Genomic DNA, 17,102 nt, shown 5'->3' with positions numbered 1-17,102 from the left:
GAATATAAACATAAGTCGTTTTAACGGTCTGCGTAATACAAATGCTTATCATCAGCTCTGAGTAATATACCATTCATAGAAGTAAACACAGCATGTTATTCTAATAAACTATGTAACATTATAAAATAGTTATACCATCGTTACTAAATAATCATTCAAAAAAATATTAACTGCTATCCATCCGTCCCTTTCGCTCATGACATAGTGTGTGGTGTTCTAAATAAGGAGTGAAAGAATATTATATGAGTCATGTTGTAAATGCTTATAAGATTATTGTTAACTTTCCATCAAGGCTAGATAAAACACAATCTCTATATAGTGGTAGAGGAATAACCAGAGACCAACTATAGTCCTCATACTAGTAAATAAAAATAATTAAGGATATATCGGGGTACATATAAGAACCTATATAACTACACCCAATAAGCATAGGAAGCTCTAACGTTAATAACAAACCGTAAAATAAAAGGTTACTGGTTCAGTTTTAAATAAAAACTATATTCTACTACTACGCATCCCATTAAGCATAAGAAGGACTATAATCCCATACCAACGAAACCTGAATAGAACACACCAGTAATGTTTGTGAAATAACACACTAGGATAACATATTAATAACCACTTAGCCAAAATCGTTTACAGACATAGCAAACACCGCTTCGACGATGGTCCAGAACACGACAGACGCCTCGGCGGACCACTAGTAACTTTCACTTGCCGGAGGGCAGACGGAAATAAGTATTGTTTAATACAAACACGCAGCGTCCTCCGAACACAAACCTCCAGCAGGATAAAATAATATATTAAAATATGTTTTGCCTTGCAAACGATTAATTACGCCACCCATGCCTTTAAAACAAAGATAGTGAACGACGAGGCCCGACAACAACTTTATAGTGACAAGGAGTAAAGAAGGAAATAATAATTACATGGGGTGTACGAACACTCATTTGCCCACCAACTATGTACTACCTACGAGTGCTAATCCATTTATTGCCAGACATAAAATAACCATTTTTATCTATAGAAAACACCTTTACATTAAAATAAATAAGTATGGAAGTAACTGAAGCGTGTACACAAACAAAACTGTATACCCCAACATATATAATTCGTTAATAATAACATAATATAGTTATCAGAAATAACAAGACAACTCGAAAAAAAAAACCAAACAACGCCTACAGGCATAGTGCAACCTACATCGAAACAACCACTAGATGCCCAATCCAAGACTCAAACCCAGACACCTCATAAACCCACAGAGATGGCCAGGAGAAATTACATTCCATATACTACAGATGCTGTACTAAAAAGACACATGTATGCCAATGAGAACAGGTGTAACCGCCATAACTGAAAGTACTATATAAAAGAAACAATACATTAATACCACAGCCTCAAAAAAAAAAACACAAAACAGGAGAATGAACTAAAAGAGCAATTTCAAAAGCCTAAACTAAACAGAACATTAGGTAAACAATGACGTATACACATGAGAGTACAATTAAGTAGAAATATATATTAAAAATATTACATTACCTAGTGTAAGAAAAACGCATTCAGAAAGACCAGACATCAATTCCCCTCGCAAAATGTTCAATGATACCCATAATAACATACATGTGAAATAGAAAGAGTTAAACACCAACTTTAAAGAGACAACCACTCGTTAAAGACGTGTAAAAGTTTAGATACCAACCATACAATTATAACAATTTAAATACGAAACATATAAAAAATCCTCGGGTAAGTCGTATATCTAGAACCATACTGTCACCAGTAGTTGCCTGTACACATAATGAAGTAATAATAAAACATCCAGTGGTTACAAACAGAAATATTACAAAAATATGCACTTAACAATGACTTAGGTTATCCAGAAGCATATAGTAATAAATATACAAATAAAAAGCAAACAAAATTACAAATAATATGGAATCACCTCAAAAAAAGTAAACAAAGTTCAGACATTACAAACACAGAAAGCTGAAAAAACGCAAATAGATCAGTAAGAAGAAGCTTCAAAGACCAATTCCCTCGCGGATAAAGGATGATAATCATTACAGTAGCACACATTGTCCCACATATGTATCGAAACACAAGGTTAGATCGTAACACACACACACACACACAAACACACACGACTTCCAGGATGTTTCCACCATCATGTTTGGAACCTTTATACTTATTGTTAATCTAAATTTACATTGATTAACAACGAGAACTGTAATATATAAACAACAGCACCGATAGTAGCTAAACACAACACACTTAATAGAATATTCTCCATCACTTTCACAAACCCATCCGTGAAATAAAAAATGAAGCAGCCAAGAAAAAAGTATCGATATAAAGACCTTAAACTCTGCCGTCCACCGCAACCCAGCATGAGTTGCCAGACGTGACCTTCACAGACAAAAGGGGTTGCCAGTGCGCAACCAATATGTAATTATTGTAAAAGTCTCAATTAAAAAAAATCAAACATGGACGTTCATACAGGCTAGCTATTTCATAGTTTAAGGAAAACAGGCCGGAACACAACTTGGTAACATAATATTAGCTATTCCTAAACCTTAAATACACACAATGTAAGAAATCGCACTAGCCAACTTAACACTCATATTCCACAAAATATAAGTTCACCGAGATACAATGACAAACGAATATATACATGAATGATAGATAAGTACTATACAAGACACAAAAATTCAAAACATATTTATGCGGCCGCAAAATTTTTTTAAGAATATTGTTATGAATTAATTTTTTTAATAATTAATTTATGTTTATTTGTATATTTATGTTTATTTGTTGAAAATTATCAAAAACTAATGGTTAAAAGCAGTCATTTTATAATAAAAAAATGAATATATTTTAAAATTAGTATTATTAAACTATTTTTTTTAATTAATTGAAACATATATGTTAATTTGTTAAAGGAAATAAATTTATTTTAAGAATTTATTATTACAACATTTTAATTAATTTAAATCTATGTTGATTTGTTGATTAATTTTCAAAGAAAAAACTTATGGTTATACGTGGATTCATATTATAGTAAAAAATAATATATTTATTTAACATTATTTCACTACCATCGACCGACAAATACTAGGTTTTTTTTTTTGTTTTCATCATTATCTTTGATTTTTTTTTCCTTTAGGGTTCTTTATAAAAGATGTTGTAAAGATTGCCGCCGCTACGTAATGATTTTTCAGAGATGACACACAGAATTGACGAGCGTATTGCTTCCATTACTCTAAAAAGTTTTTAACCAATGTGTTTGCTCGCGTTAGCACTATCGTTCTATATTTAGATCACTTGTTATTGTGTTTAAGCGGAGGTATTTGCCTTTTGCTCCGGGTTCGTATCCCATCCGGTGGGTATGAGTGGTTAGTTCTGTGTGTAAATGTGGCGGACGTTGCTGTGAGTCTGCGAGTGTTCTCGAGTTGCTCTCGTTTCCCTCTCAAAAACGGAATGTAGTTGACGTTACAATGCATCGGTGTGGGGGTTATCTCTAAGTTAATTGTATCAATCGTGGAATTTCGCAACCAGTATATAGAGCGAATAAGAGAGACAAAGAGAGAGAGAGAGAGAGAGAGGTTTTGTATGTTTTCATTAATGGTTTTACACTTGTGAGTTAGCGCACATACTTTTTATTAGTTGTAATTAGATTTATTTTTTAAATACATTGTAATTTTATCCTCCTAATTTTGCTACACAACGATTATACACTAAAATATCCATGTGTGGTTTATAAAAGTATATGTATTTCTTAATGCATGTGGTTGTAGAGCTGAAATTGATGGTACTATCTTCTTTCCACCCAATGGTGTTATGATGAATATTTGTCTGTGTTCGCTAGCTTTTTTTTTTATGTTTATTTTTTTCTAGTTCAATTGTGATATGTGCTTACTTTCATATACAATGCTTGGGGTGTAATAGAGTTTTCTGCTTCATTGGGGTTAGTATTGAATGTGTACTTTGATAAATATGTTTTGAATTTTTGTGTCTTGTATAGTACTTATCTATCATTCATGTATATATTCGTTTGTCATTGTATCTCGGTGAACTTATATTTTGTGGAATATGAGTGTTAAGTTGGCTAGTGCGATTTCTTACATTGTGTGTATTTAAGGTTTAGGAATAGCTAATATTATGTTACCAAGTTGTGTTCCGGCCTGTTTTCCTTAAACTATGAAAAAGCTAGCCTGTATGAACGTCCATGTTTGATTTTTTTTAATTGAGACTTTTACAATAATTACATATTGGTTGCGCACTGGCAACCCCTTTTGTCTGTGAAGGTCACGTCTGGCAACTCATGCTGGGTTGCGGTGGACGGCAGAGTTTAAGGTCTTTATATCGATACTTTTTTCTTGGCTGCTTCATTTTTTATTTCACGGATGGGTTTGTGAAAGTGATGGAGAATATTCTATTAAGTGTGTTGTGTTTAGCTACTATCGGTGCTGTTGTTTATATATTACAGTTCTCGTTGTTAATCAATGTAAATTTAGATTAACAATAAGTATAAAGGTTCCAAACATGATGGTGGAAACATCCTGGAAGTCGTGTGTGTTTGTGTGTGTGTGTGTGTGTGTGTGTTACGATCTAACCTTGTGTTTCGATACATATGTGGGACAATGTGTGCTACTGTAATGATTATCATCCTTTATCCGCGAGGGAATTGGTCTTTGAAGCTTCTTCTTACTGATCTATTTGCGTTTTTTCAGCTTTCTGTGTTTGTAATGTCTGAACTTTGTTTACTTTTTTTGAGGTGATTCCATATTATTTGTAATTTTGTTTGCTTTTTATTTGTATATTTATTACTATATGCTTCTGGATAACCTAAGTCATTGTTAAGTGCATATTTTTGTAATATTTCTGTTTGTAACCACTGGATGTTTTATTATTACTTCATTATGTGTACAGGCAACTACTGGTGACAGTATGGTTCTAGATATACGACTTACCCGAGGATTTTTTATATGTTTCGTATTTAAATTGTTATAATTGTATGGTTGGTATCTAAACTTTTACACGTCTTTAACGAGTGGTTGTCTCTTTAAAGTTGGTGTTTAACTCTTTCTATTTCACATGTATGTTATTATGGGTATCATTGAACATTTTGCGAGGGGAATTGATGTCTGGTCTTTCTGAATGCGTTTTTCTTACACTAGGTAATGTAATATTTTTAATATATATTTCTACTTAATTGTACTCTCATGTGTATACGTCATTGTTTACCTAATGTTCTGTTTAGTTTAGGCTTTTGAAATTGCTCTTTTAGTTCATTCTCCTGTTTTGTGTTTTTTTTTTTTTGAGGCTGTGGTATTAATGTATTGTTTCTTTTATATAGTACTTTCAGTTATGGCGGTTACACCTGTTCTCATTGGCATACATGTGTCTTTTTAGTACAGCATCTGTAGTATATGGAATGTAATTTCTCCTGGCCATCTCTGTGGGTTTATGAGGTGTCTGGGTTTGAGTCTTGGATTGGGCATCTAGTGGTTGTTTCGATGTAGGTTGCACTATGCCTGTAGGCGTTGTTTGGTTTTTTTTTTCGAGTTGTCTTGTTATTTCTGATAACTATATTATGTTATTATTAACGAATTATATATGTTGGGGTATACAGTTTTGTTTGTGTACACGCTTCAGTTACTTCCATACTTATTTATTTTAATGTAAAGGTGTTTTCTATAGATAAAAATGGTTATTTTATGTCTGGCAATAAATGGATTAGCACTCGTAGGTAGTACATAGTTGGTGGGCAAATGAGTGTTCGTACACCCCATGTAATTATTATTTCCTTCTTTACTCCTTGTCACTATAAAGTTGTTGTCGGGCCTCGTCGTTCACTATCTTTGTTTTAAAGGCATGGGTGGCGTAATTAATCGTTTGCAAGGCAAAACATATTTTAATATATTATTTTATCCTGCTGGAGGTTTGTGTTCGGAGGACGCTGCGTGTTTGTATTAAACAATACTTATTTCCGTCTGCCCTCCGGCAAGTGAAAGTTACTAGTGGTCCGCCGAGGCGTCTGTCGTGTTCTGGACCATCGTCGAAGCGGTGTTTGCTATGTCTGTAAACGATTTTGGCTAAGTGGTTATTAATATGTTATCCTAGTGTGTTATTTCACAAACATTACTGGTGTGTTCTATTCAGGTTTCGTTGGTATGGGATTATAGTCCTTCTTATGCTTAATGGGATGCGTAGTAGTAGAATATAGTTTTTATTTAAAACTGAACCAGTAACCTTTTATTTTACGGTTTGTTATTAACGTTAGAGCTTCCTATGCTTATTGGGTGTAGTTATATAGGTTCTTATATGTACCCCGATATATCCTTAATTATTTTTATTTACTAGTATGAGGACTATAGTTGGTCTCTGGTTATTCCTCTACCACTATATAGAGATTGTGTTTTATCTAGCCTTGATGGAAAGTTAACAATAATCTTATAAGCATTTACAACATGACTCATATAATATTCTTTCACTCCTTATTTAGAACACCACACACTATGTCATGAGCGAAAGGGACGGATGGATAGCAGTTAATATTTTTTTGAATGATTATTTAGTAACGATGGTATAACTATTTTATAATGTTACATAGTTTATTAGAATAACATGCTGTGTTTACTTCTATGAATGGTATATTACTCAGAGCTGATGATAAGCATTTGTATTACGCAGACCGTTAAAACGACTTATGTTTATATTCCTACAAAGTATGACCATAAGAGCTTAAACCTGCAGTTATTTGGTTTAGGGTATAACACGATTTACTTACATGTATATTATTTAATGGATATACATACACTTTATTACTATATTTAATAACGTCTTGTGGCTATATCGCTTTGTACTTCCTATTTATTGCCTACACAAATACCATAATGAATGTATACTAGCTGGGCTAGCACTACAGACTCGTATGTGCGTCTTTTTAACTAATGGGAATAGCATGTTTTGTCTCTGGTGTTGTGCCGTTCGTTCGGTTGCTTAATAACGTATTTTGATTATGTAGGTATTTTATGGTTATTGATATTTATTTGTGTTGTCATTTATCGGGTCATGCCATTTGGTGTGTTGGAGAGTGTGGTAGTTTTATATTATTGTTCTCGTAGATAGATTTTTTTAAAATTCTGGTTTTGGTTTATTGTGATTTACTTATGGGTTGTGTTTAGCCTAGTGGTATTTGGGGGTCCGTCATTTATTTCCTCAATGTGTAACTGAATTAGTATTTTTATAACCTTTCTTGCTTTTGCTGTCGTTTGTTTATTTTATTACGTCATATTTTTGTTTTCGCGTTTGTTTTATTTTACGTATAGGGATTTTTACTCTTTGCATCATGCTGTCTCAATAAGCGATTTTATTATTTCATGGGAGTTTCCACTGCATTGCGTTTGTGAGTGTATTTTGATTGTTTTTGTTATGTTTTAATTGTTTTTTTTTATTATTTATGGTAATTTTTTTTGTCACATGCATTCGGCGGTTTCATGTATCTCTGGGCTGTACGTTTTTTTAATTGTGTTCCACGCTTAGGCGTGTTCTGTGTAGTCTGCTGCAAGCTACTATAGCACGCGGCGGGCCAGGGTCGAAAAATAACTTTCTTTTCTCGCTGGCTTTCGTCGTACCAGGAATTCGTCAACAGTTCGAGGAGTGCGTCTACGCAGTACAGACGTGTGTTCCCGCTTTGTAATATGTTTAATAATTTACTTATCGTTAAATGCTGTCGGTTGTGCGGGTTGCACTCTACACGGGGTACATAGGTGTTACTATTTTTTATATATCTTTTCGTCTGCGTTTTTTTTTATTACACGTCACCGTGTTGGATTAGGTGCGTTCCGGTGTGTTTTTCCTTTATGTATGCTTATTTGCGGTGCGCGAACAGGCTTACAGCTCCCCTACACGGTCGTTTGTTCAACGTTTATTTATATTTATTTGTTACAAGTCGCCGGGGTGAGCGGGATGCGTTCCGGTGAGTTTTTTTTTATGTATGCTTATTTGCTATTTTTTTTATTACCTAAGTAACTTATGTAAATTTATTTCTGGCGTTCATGCGGCATCTACATTTTATTTTTAATTACTTAACGCTACGTGTTGACTGTAGGGGTCCTAACTATGCTTATTCATGCTTTCTCTATGGCATATGTTATCTGGTCCAGTACCATTAAATGGTGATCTACGTTTTTTAACTATGCTTATTTTTGTCTTTACGATATTATAAATTTTAACTATGTTTATTACTTCAAGCATTTTTACGTTACGTTTCTCGCTCTCCTCTGTGACATTAAAGATGGCGGTGTGTATATGTGGCACTCCATTTAGTCTTAGCTAGTATGGCGGGGTTTTTTAAGCATGGCTGCAAATGATTTAGGCATAGCTAGTATGGTTGGGGTTTCTTTTAGGCATACTTGGGGGTGGGTGTTTTAAGCATACTAGGAATGGGGGTGGCGCCTATAGTTTATTTTTTTTATTATCTCGGTAACATACGTAATTTGTTTCTGGCGATCGTGCGGCATCTACATTTTATTTTTATTTTGTTTATTACTATGGCCGAGAGCCGATTACTACACATTGTTTGTATAATATTTATTTTTTACTTGACGTAAAATAATAGTAACTATGCTTAATACTTAACTTGTTTTACATTATTTTTGGTTTTAACTATGCTTATAACACTAAACCATATTCGTGAGTGGGCCGCTCCCGCTTTGTAATATACCTATTTTATATTTTTTTAATATATCTTTTCGTCTGCGTTTTTATTTGTTACACGTCGCCGGGGTGGTTGGGGTGCGTTCCGATGAGTTTTTATTTTATGTATGCTTATTTGCTATTTTTTTTATTACCTCGGTACCTTATGTCGATTGTGCCGCATCTACGTTTTATTTTTAATTACTTAACGCTACGTGTTAACTGCGGGGGGTCCTACCTATGCTTATTTTCTGTTTTCCTAATATTATAAATTTTAGCTATGCTTGTTACTTAAAGCATATTCGTGAGTGGGCTTCTGTTATTAATTAAAAGGTATTATTTTGCTTATAATATGATGTGGGGATTATATTTACGCTGGTACATGTCGCTTCACACTATTTGGTTTATTTCTGTCGATCGTGCCGCATCTACGTTTTATTTTTAATTACTGAACGCTTCGTGTTACCTGTAGGGGTCCCTTAATACATTCCTGCTCGCCGGCGCACGAGCGAGGCTTACAGCACGGTGTTTGTACTCGGCGTAATGTAATAGTCACTATGCTTAACACATTGGCCGAGAGCTAATTACTACACATTGTTTTTACATTATTTATTTTACTTGATGTAAGATAATAGTCATTGTCCTAACTATGCTTATTTTCTATCTTTACGATATTATAAATTTTAACTATGCTTATTACTTAAAGAATTTTTTTAAAGACATTATTATGCTTATAATATGATGTGGGGATTATAATTGCGCAGTTTATGAGTGACGCTCCAGCAGGCTACATCTCGCTCTCTCTGCGCGGGATTTTTGAGGGTATGTTTGTTTTAGTCATAGCTAATATGGCGGTGTTATTTAAGCATACTGAAACATGGCGGGTTGTTTTCGACAGTTACCTGTTTAGGTATAGCTAGTATGGCGGTAATTTAATGAACATGACGGTATTTTTTTTAAATTTAAATATAGCGGTATTTTATTTCTTTTCGAAATTTATATATGGCGATTAAGCATACTCGTAGTGGGGGGTTGGAGTGGTTTAGTCGTAGCTAATATGGCGGTGGTTAATTTAAGCATATTTTTTTTAAGGACATGGCGGTTGTGGGGTGGTGGGGTCTATAGGCATAGCGATATTTTGTTTTTTCGAAATTTAAACATGGCGGCAATTGTGGGGTGGTGGGGTCTATAGGCATAGCTAGTACGGCGGGGTCTTTAAGCATGTGCTTGCTCCTTTCCAGTACGCAGCGATGGCCTGCCCTTGTTTCTCTGTGGTAATCACTTTCGCTGTCACCCAGCAGGTAAACACATTCCTGGTCGCCGGCGCACGAGCGAGGTTTCTGGCGGTTGTGGAGTGGTGGGGGTTTATAGAAATATATATTTTTTTTCGATTTATTTCTTTTCGAAATTTAAATATGACTGTTTAGGCATAGCTAGTATGGCGGGGGTTTTAAGCATACAACATGGCGCCTTTATTATGTTTATAATATGATGTGGGGGGTTATAATTGCGCAGTTTATGAGTGATGCTCCAGTGGACAACATCTCGCTCTCTCTGCGCGGGGTTTTTGAGGTTATGTTTCTTTAGTCATAGCTAGTATGACGGGGCTTTTACGCATACTGGTGGTGGGGGTGTGGTAGACATAGTATGGTGCCTTTTTGGGGTTATGTTTCTCCCAGGTATTTAGTCATAGCTAATATGGCGGTGTTTGATTTAAGCATACTGGTGGTGGGTGTGGGGTAGACATAGCTATTATGGCGCTTTTTTGAGGTTATGTTTCTCTCAGATATTTAGTCATAGCTATTATGGTGGTGTTTGTTTTAAGCGTACGCTGGGGGGTGGGGTTGCGGTATTTGCTAACGGTTTCGACATAGCTAGTATGGTTGCATTTTTTTCGAAATTTAAAACATGGCGGGTTAAGCATGTCTTCCTTATTTCTTTCTACTCTCTTCAAATGGTGTCGTGGTCTGGTGGGTAAGGTGTCCGCCTCCCGACGTTGGTGCGTCCCCGGGATCGAATCCACCCAGCGCCCAGGTTTTTTTGGATACAATTCCCGCCTTCGGAGCGACGGTGGCGCGGTCCGGTAACTAAAGGCTGAACTAAGTTGGCGGCCTACCGGCGCGCCCTGGTAACCAATATCAACAACTATGGCGGTCCCCAGTGGCTGCGACACTGGCGCGCCCTGGTAACCAATGTCAACAACAATGGCGGCCCCCCACGTGACAAGATGGCGGCCCCCAGGCTGGTACTGGGGCCAGTGTTTACATTTCTATGTTTACATCGGTCCCAGTAACGGCTTGCTCTCCCTACTAATGCTGCCACATGTCAGGGATCCACAATAGAGTTCAAGCCCGGATTAAAGCACTGAATCCGAAAGCTATATTCGTTGCATGCACAAAACACTCACTAAACTTGGCTGGGGTACACGCTGCTTCTGAATCAATGGATTCCGTGACGTTTTTTGGAACTCTGGAGAAGCTGTTTGCCTTCTTTTCCGCATCAGCTGTTCGATGGAACGCTTTGGTTGCCGTCACAGGTCAAGCAGTAAAACAAGTCACTGAAACGCGCTGGAGCGCTAGACATGTAACTGTCAAGATGCTTAAAAATAAGTTTGAGGTAGTTCTTGAGGTACTGGAACAATTAACAGATTCATCTCAAACTTCCGAAACAAGATCGGGAGCCAGTCTTCTCCTGACAGCCATGCAGTCATTTAACTTCCTAACTTTTCTTGGCTTTTGGGCTGCAGTGCTACCTGAAGTAGATGGCGCACAGATTTACCTGCAGCAACGAGGACTAAGTGTGGATAAGTGTGCTCAGAAACTCTGCGCTTTGAAAACCCTCTTAGTGGAAAGTAGAGACCGTTTCGTGCAAGAAGCAATTGACTTTGCTAAGACTCTCTGCGAAAAACTCGGAATCGAACTCAAAACGAGAAGAATTCGCAGGAAAAAAGGCATGCATGGCGATGAATCTTCTGAAGATGCAGCTTTGTCTCACGAACAGGAAATCCGTCGAGAGATTATCGCATCATTCGACAAGATCATTCTAGAAATGACGACTCGATTCCAGCAAATTCAAGAAATATCGGACAAGTTCGGATTTATTATGCCAGCGAAACTTTTGGACAGCAAGTTCGAGTGTGATCTTTCCCATGTATTAGAAGACATCGACAAGGGCGAGTTTCAGATGGAGTGGAAGCGTCTTCAGCAGTTTGTTGTTGTTGCCTGTTTTTAATCAGAGGAAGATATAAGTGGTAAAGGACCACTGGAGCTCCTCCAGTTCATTCAAAAACTGAATCTCGAAATTTCGGTTCCAAATATAATCATCTTGATTCGTATATATTTGACTTTGGCGATTAGTGTTGCAAGTTGTGAGAGAAGTTTTTCGAAGTTGAAGCTAATAAAAAATTACCTCAGATCTACTATGAGCTCCGCTAGACTATCAAACTTGGCTATATTGTCGATTGAACAAGAATTGGCTGCTAATATTGATTTTTACAAAGTTATTTCTGACTTCGCTGCTCATAAGGCCCGTAGAATCCGCTTGTAAAACCGCTCATCCTATTTTAATTTCAATAAAAGGTACCTCATTGCATGTGAAATTTAATTTTAATTAAGCACCTATAGAATGGGGGCGGCAAAATGGGTCTCCCGCCCCAGGCGCCAAGATAGCACGCTACGCCACTGGTGTCATAAGGGTTTTTTGCGACACGAGAACACCGAGGTCAGATGTTACACATCTAGAGGCGAGTACAGAAAGATTCGCTCACATTAATTTTTTTTTTCCCCCGCCCGCCCCACGTAGCTTAACGAATGAATTGCCGGCGGGCGAACCCGTCGTGTCCATCTGACTGCGGTCGATTGTATCAGCGGGACGACAGCAGTGTCGACTTGCAGGTCCATTGTAGGAGAGAGAGGTTAATCATCGTCCCGACGAGGCTGAAGGTAAAAAAAAAAAAATAATTACGTAAATGAGTTGCCGTCGGATGGCGGATAATTATAAGCCCGCAAGCGAGGACGAACACTCCACTTTTCCACTTTTCCTTTCGCAATATTCCCATTTTTTTTTTAAATATAAAGAAAACCTTCTGTCACCGTACGTAAAGCACAGAGGCGAGTTTAATACCGTCAGTATATTTAAGATGACAATTTTCTAGTTACAAATGTCTGGTAGAAATTACTTATTTTTGATATAACTTTATACATTATATATTAATTTATTTGTAATAATTTGCAATTTATAAGTTATTTGATGTACAAATTAAAATTTTAGAGTTCTATAAAATCTTAACTACAATAGGAAATGTGTTTTAAATTTTTTTTTTTTTTTAAATAATTTAGTTTTGAAGAAATTTTTTGGATTTGGAAAAACATGTAATCTAGTATAAAAATACGGTGATTTATTTGAAAGTCGTAATTAGTAAAGGAAGTTACGTATACGAACAGCAGTTTGAAAAAAAAATTAGAAATGACATTTAATTTCATTTTTATAACATTTATTGCGAATATGAAGCAATGTATGACAGGACTTGAGAGCCAATAATTACTATATTACATTTTCGAATGATCTTAAAATTGTTGTGGCACCTGTACTTCTCCTCTCGTGAAGATAGATTTTATCTTAAAACTTCAAAAGATTTCTCATTGGAGTATTAGGCACAATCCTAGATACTGAAAACATTTACTGCCCCACTGATGTATGAATGGTTTTTTTTTTTGACATGCCTTTTGGATAATAAATGTTTCACACATTAAATTCAAAACTTCTACGGACTATTTTAATGCAAAAATAGAAATTTCACATCAAAGAAACAATCATTTGCGTATTTTTACTATGTGTAAGTTCAGTTTCGGTTGAGCGATGTGTGGTCTTTGAAATGCAGGTAAGATTTATTTTTTCAATGCAACACGTAAACGCATAGTTTTGTGGGGTTCTATAATATATATTTATATAAATGTTTATTATTTTAAATCCTAATAAAAATTTGGCTGCTGTCCTTGAAATGTTTGTACGATCGTTTGCGTTACGAATATAAATAACATATTTAAAATCCCTTAAACTATTTCTATGAAACACAGACAAGGCTGTGAAATATGTATAGGGTAAATCCAGGAGAGATGGACCACCTTTTTTGAAACTGTTATAATTTTGTTATTTGTCAAGATATTGGTGAAGTAAATTTCACTATGGTATTCTGGTAATCTATGTATATGAAAAGCAAAGGTATATGTAGAAAATTTACGTTAACAAAGTGAAGAAAAATTTTGAAAAATTTTGCAGTACTGGTCCATCTATACCATATACCTAGGGTTTGATGGACCAGGCTATATGGGAGAGATGGACCAGCATTGATAAAGCTATTTAATCATTTATGACTAACTTTAAATTCAGATTTAAGCACTCAATTAAACCAAAATCGTTTCTGACGTACAAGTCTACAGTGCCTATACATTAATATGTTTTACAAGGTCTTTCTTCTTTCAGATGTAGTTTTTCAAAACCCGTAAAGATTTTAGTTCCTTTTTTCCACATATATCGCACTTATTTTCATACTTAGTGCAGTTCTCATGCAACCAATGGGAACACACTGTGAATTTAATCCAGTCTTCTGTACTTTTTGTAGTATTGTAGTCCTCATTATACACGACACATTCATCTTCGTCCCAGTCACCATCATCACTGTCATCATACAAAATTGGCTGAGAAAATCCTTTGGTGTTTGGATTTTTATGTTTGGTAGGCCTAACAGTCCTAGTTAGGATAGCTTCTTCTCTCCGTCCTTTTCTTTCTTCTTGTTCTTTTATTTTCTTCATTTTGTCATGTTTTCCTTGGGTAAAACGTTGTACATTATCCTTAAAATTTAGTAATTTCGAAACACTTGCACTCTTACCACGGGCTGTAGTTTTTTTTGTTAAGATTGGAATATATGAGATGTTGTTCAAAATTTTTGTTGGCGTGGGGTTGTCGACCTCTTTGACTCCGGAGACACTGGTGGGCCCTGACGAAGTTCCAGGAGTCGCCAGGCATTCATCACTGATAGGCTGTTCGAAATGTCTTATAGGCAGATCAGATTCGAGTGGAGCGGTAGACCTATCGGTGACTATGGTTGCTTCTTGGTTTGATATCAAACCAATGTCTGGAGAATGTAGTTGAACTAAGTTCGTTTCAGTAGCTTCAGAAAGTGACGTTTCACTAGAACCTCTTGTGTCAGGGGTGATGATTGTTGAATCTTCGCTAGGTGTCAGGTAAACGTAGTCTGGTATTGCAGACATGTTTATCGGAATAATTCCACATGCCTTGAAGCCGGAAACTGCATTTTATACAGTCGCTGATTTGGACCAAGCACATCCTAGCAACTTGCCAAATTGCAGTCTCGTAATCTGCCGCAATGGGTTGTTTCTCATGAACACATTACATTCTTTGTTGTAGTTAGACTTCAAAGATTTAAATAAAGCTTCTGTCAAGTGGCTGGAAGAAATGGGTCGTGTGACTAGGAAGGCTAAGCAAAATTATATCATTTTCATCAGCGAATTCAAGCATTTCCACACTGCTGCAATGGGAGGAGTGTCCGTCAAGAATCAACAGTACTTTTCCAGCAGGGTTTCCTTGCAAAAAGTCATGTTTCAACCAGTCGAAAAAAAATTCAGAGGTTATGTAAGCAGATTTCACGTTCATTGCAATCATGGAACCCGGAGACATGCCATCACTGAACTCCTGTTTCTTATTCTTCCCTTTAAAAATGCAATAGGGAGGAATGTAGTTGCCCTCGCCATTGAAACAACATACAAGCCATGCGGACGTGCTACCCACTAGACCAATAAGTCAATTATTGCATAGTACTTTTAAACAAATGTATATCTGTACTAAACAAAGGTCAACATAATAGGCGTATTGATCTTCAAAATCAAATTTACATTAGAATATAAAATTAATTTTTATACACAAATTGACTGAATTATATTTCAAATGACTACAAAAAGTTGTAAATTTTTTTTAAAGGCTGTACGAGGTAAAGTGAGCACTTCGCAACTTTTAAATACGAACAAGAACACGCGACTAATGAGAAAACTTCATGTAATAGGCTCATAAGCGATTATTTATATCCTATTTAAAAGTGGTCGAAAGATAATAATTTGATCGAATGATAAAAGTAACTATGGCCTCAAATGTGCTCACTTTACCGCATATAGCCTATACTGTATTTTTGTTTTTTTAAGTAGGCCTAATGGAGAGAATAATTTATCTTAAAAGTTTGGAAATTAACCTACAAATTACTTAACAATATGTTTTGTGACTAATTTTTTTGTAGAAACTACATAAAAAAATTAAAAGCCTACTCATTAATAATACGTAGTCCTATTTAAAACGATGGTCCATCTCTCCCACGATGGTCCATCTCTCCCACTTTATTTTGGTCCATCTATCCCGATCGTTAGGGAGAGATGGACCAGGCCGCCATTACGTCCCTGTTGTGCCCAGCGTAGCTACAGAACACTACAAAGATACGTTTAGCTTGTTTACATGTTGTAAGGAATGATGGTTCAAAAATATTGCAAAATACTGTCTCTACGACACAACTGCTTTCACATTAACAAAATTTTTGACCTACCTGTTTTCTATTTTCTTTAATATCTTCTCAATTTACGCATACAAAGGAACTAAAACAACACAGCAAGCGCAATACGGTTGCCACGACACATTCCTACCAACCATGGCGCTTTCTATTATCAGGTTCGTGAACTATGCCACCGGTCCATCTCACCCGGTGGTCCATCTCTCCTGGATTTACCCTAGTTATTTTGATAAATATAGTGTAAAAAATTAAGAAGCCAACTAAATGTCTTACTAAAATATTTTTTTTAGTTTATTTCTCGGATTGTGCTGATTTATTGTGTCCTTGTATTAAGACAGAATATATATTTTTTTTTGTAATTCACAGTTGAAACTTTAAATTCGAGCAATCGTCCCATGGCGCAGTCATGGGAGAGGTGTCACGATCAGTATGAGACACACTTACGCACACTCTCTCTGCCACAACAGGATCACGTCAATTCGTTCCTTTGCGCCAGCATAATTACCACCGCGCCCACACACATGATCCCGTGGCTTCCCGGAGCTGACTGCTGTACGACATGGTTCATGGCAAAAAAAAACGGTTCAGCGCATTATGTCCGTGCTTTCCGTTGTATACAAGAGGCCCTTGCGAAAAAAAACCCCAGCTAATAATAACGAAAAATGAGTTACAAAAACGTATAATGCTGTCTGTTTCCACGCTTTTATCTTCTTTCCTCGAAATTCTGTTTTGATTCCTTGCTTTAAAGGCTCGTGTGTCACACGATTGTCATTTTAATGTCACAAAATGTTTCATCATAATTTTCGAGCTGTAAAATAATACGCAAGTG

General features: G+C 36.1%; 1 protein-coding gene across 1 annotated transcript in view; it reads left to right on the top strand.

Moving 5' to 3' along the window:
- Nucleotides 1-17,102, top strand: part of LOC134538713 (neurotrimin-like) — a 624,622-nt gene that overhangs the window by 557,670 nt on the left and 49,850 nt on the right. The gene's annotated exons all lie outside the window — the stretch shown is intronic.

The sequence above is a fragment of the Bacillus rossius genome, chromosome 14 (genome assembly GCF_032445375.1).
Source record: "Bacillus rossius redtenbacheri isolate Brsri chromosome 14, Brsri_v3, whole genome shotgun sequence".
Classification (NCBI taxonomy): domain Eukaryota; kingdom Metazoa; phylum Arthropoda; class Insecta; order Phasmatodea; family Bacillidae; genus Bacillus; species Bacillus rossius.
This window is presented reverse-complemented; position numbering and strand designations above follow the sequence as displayed.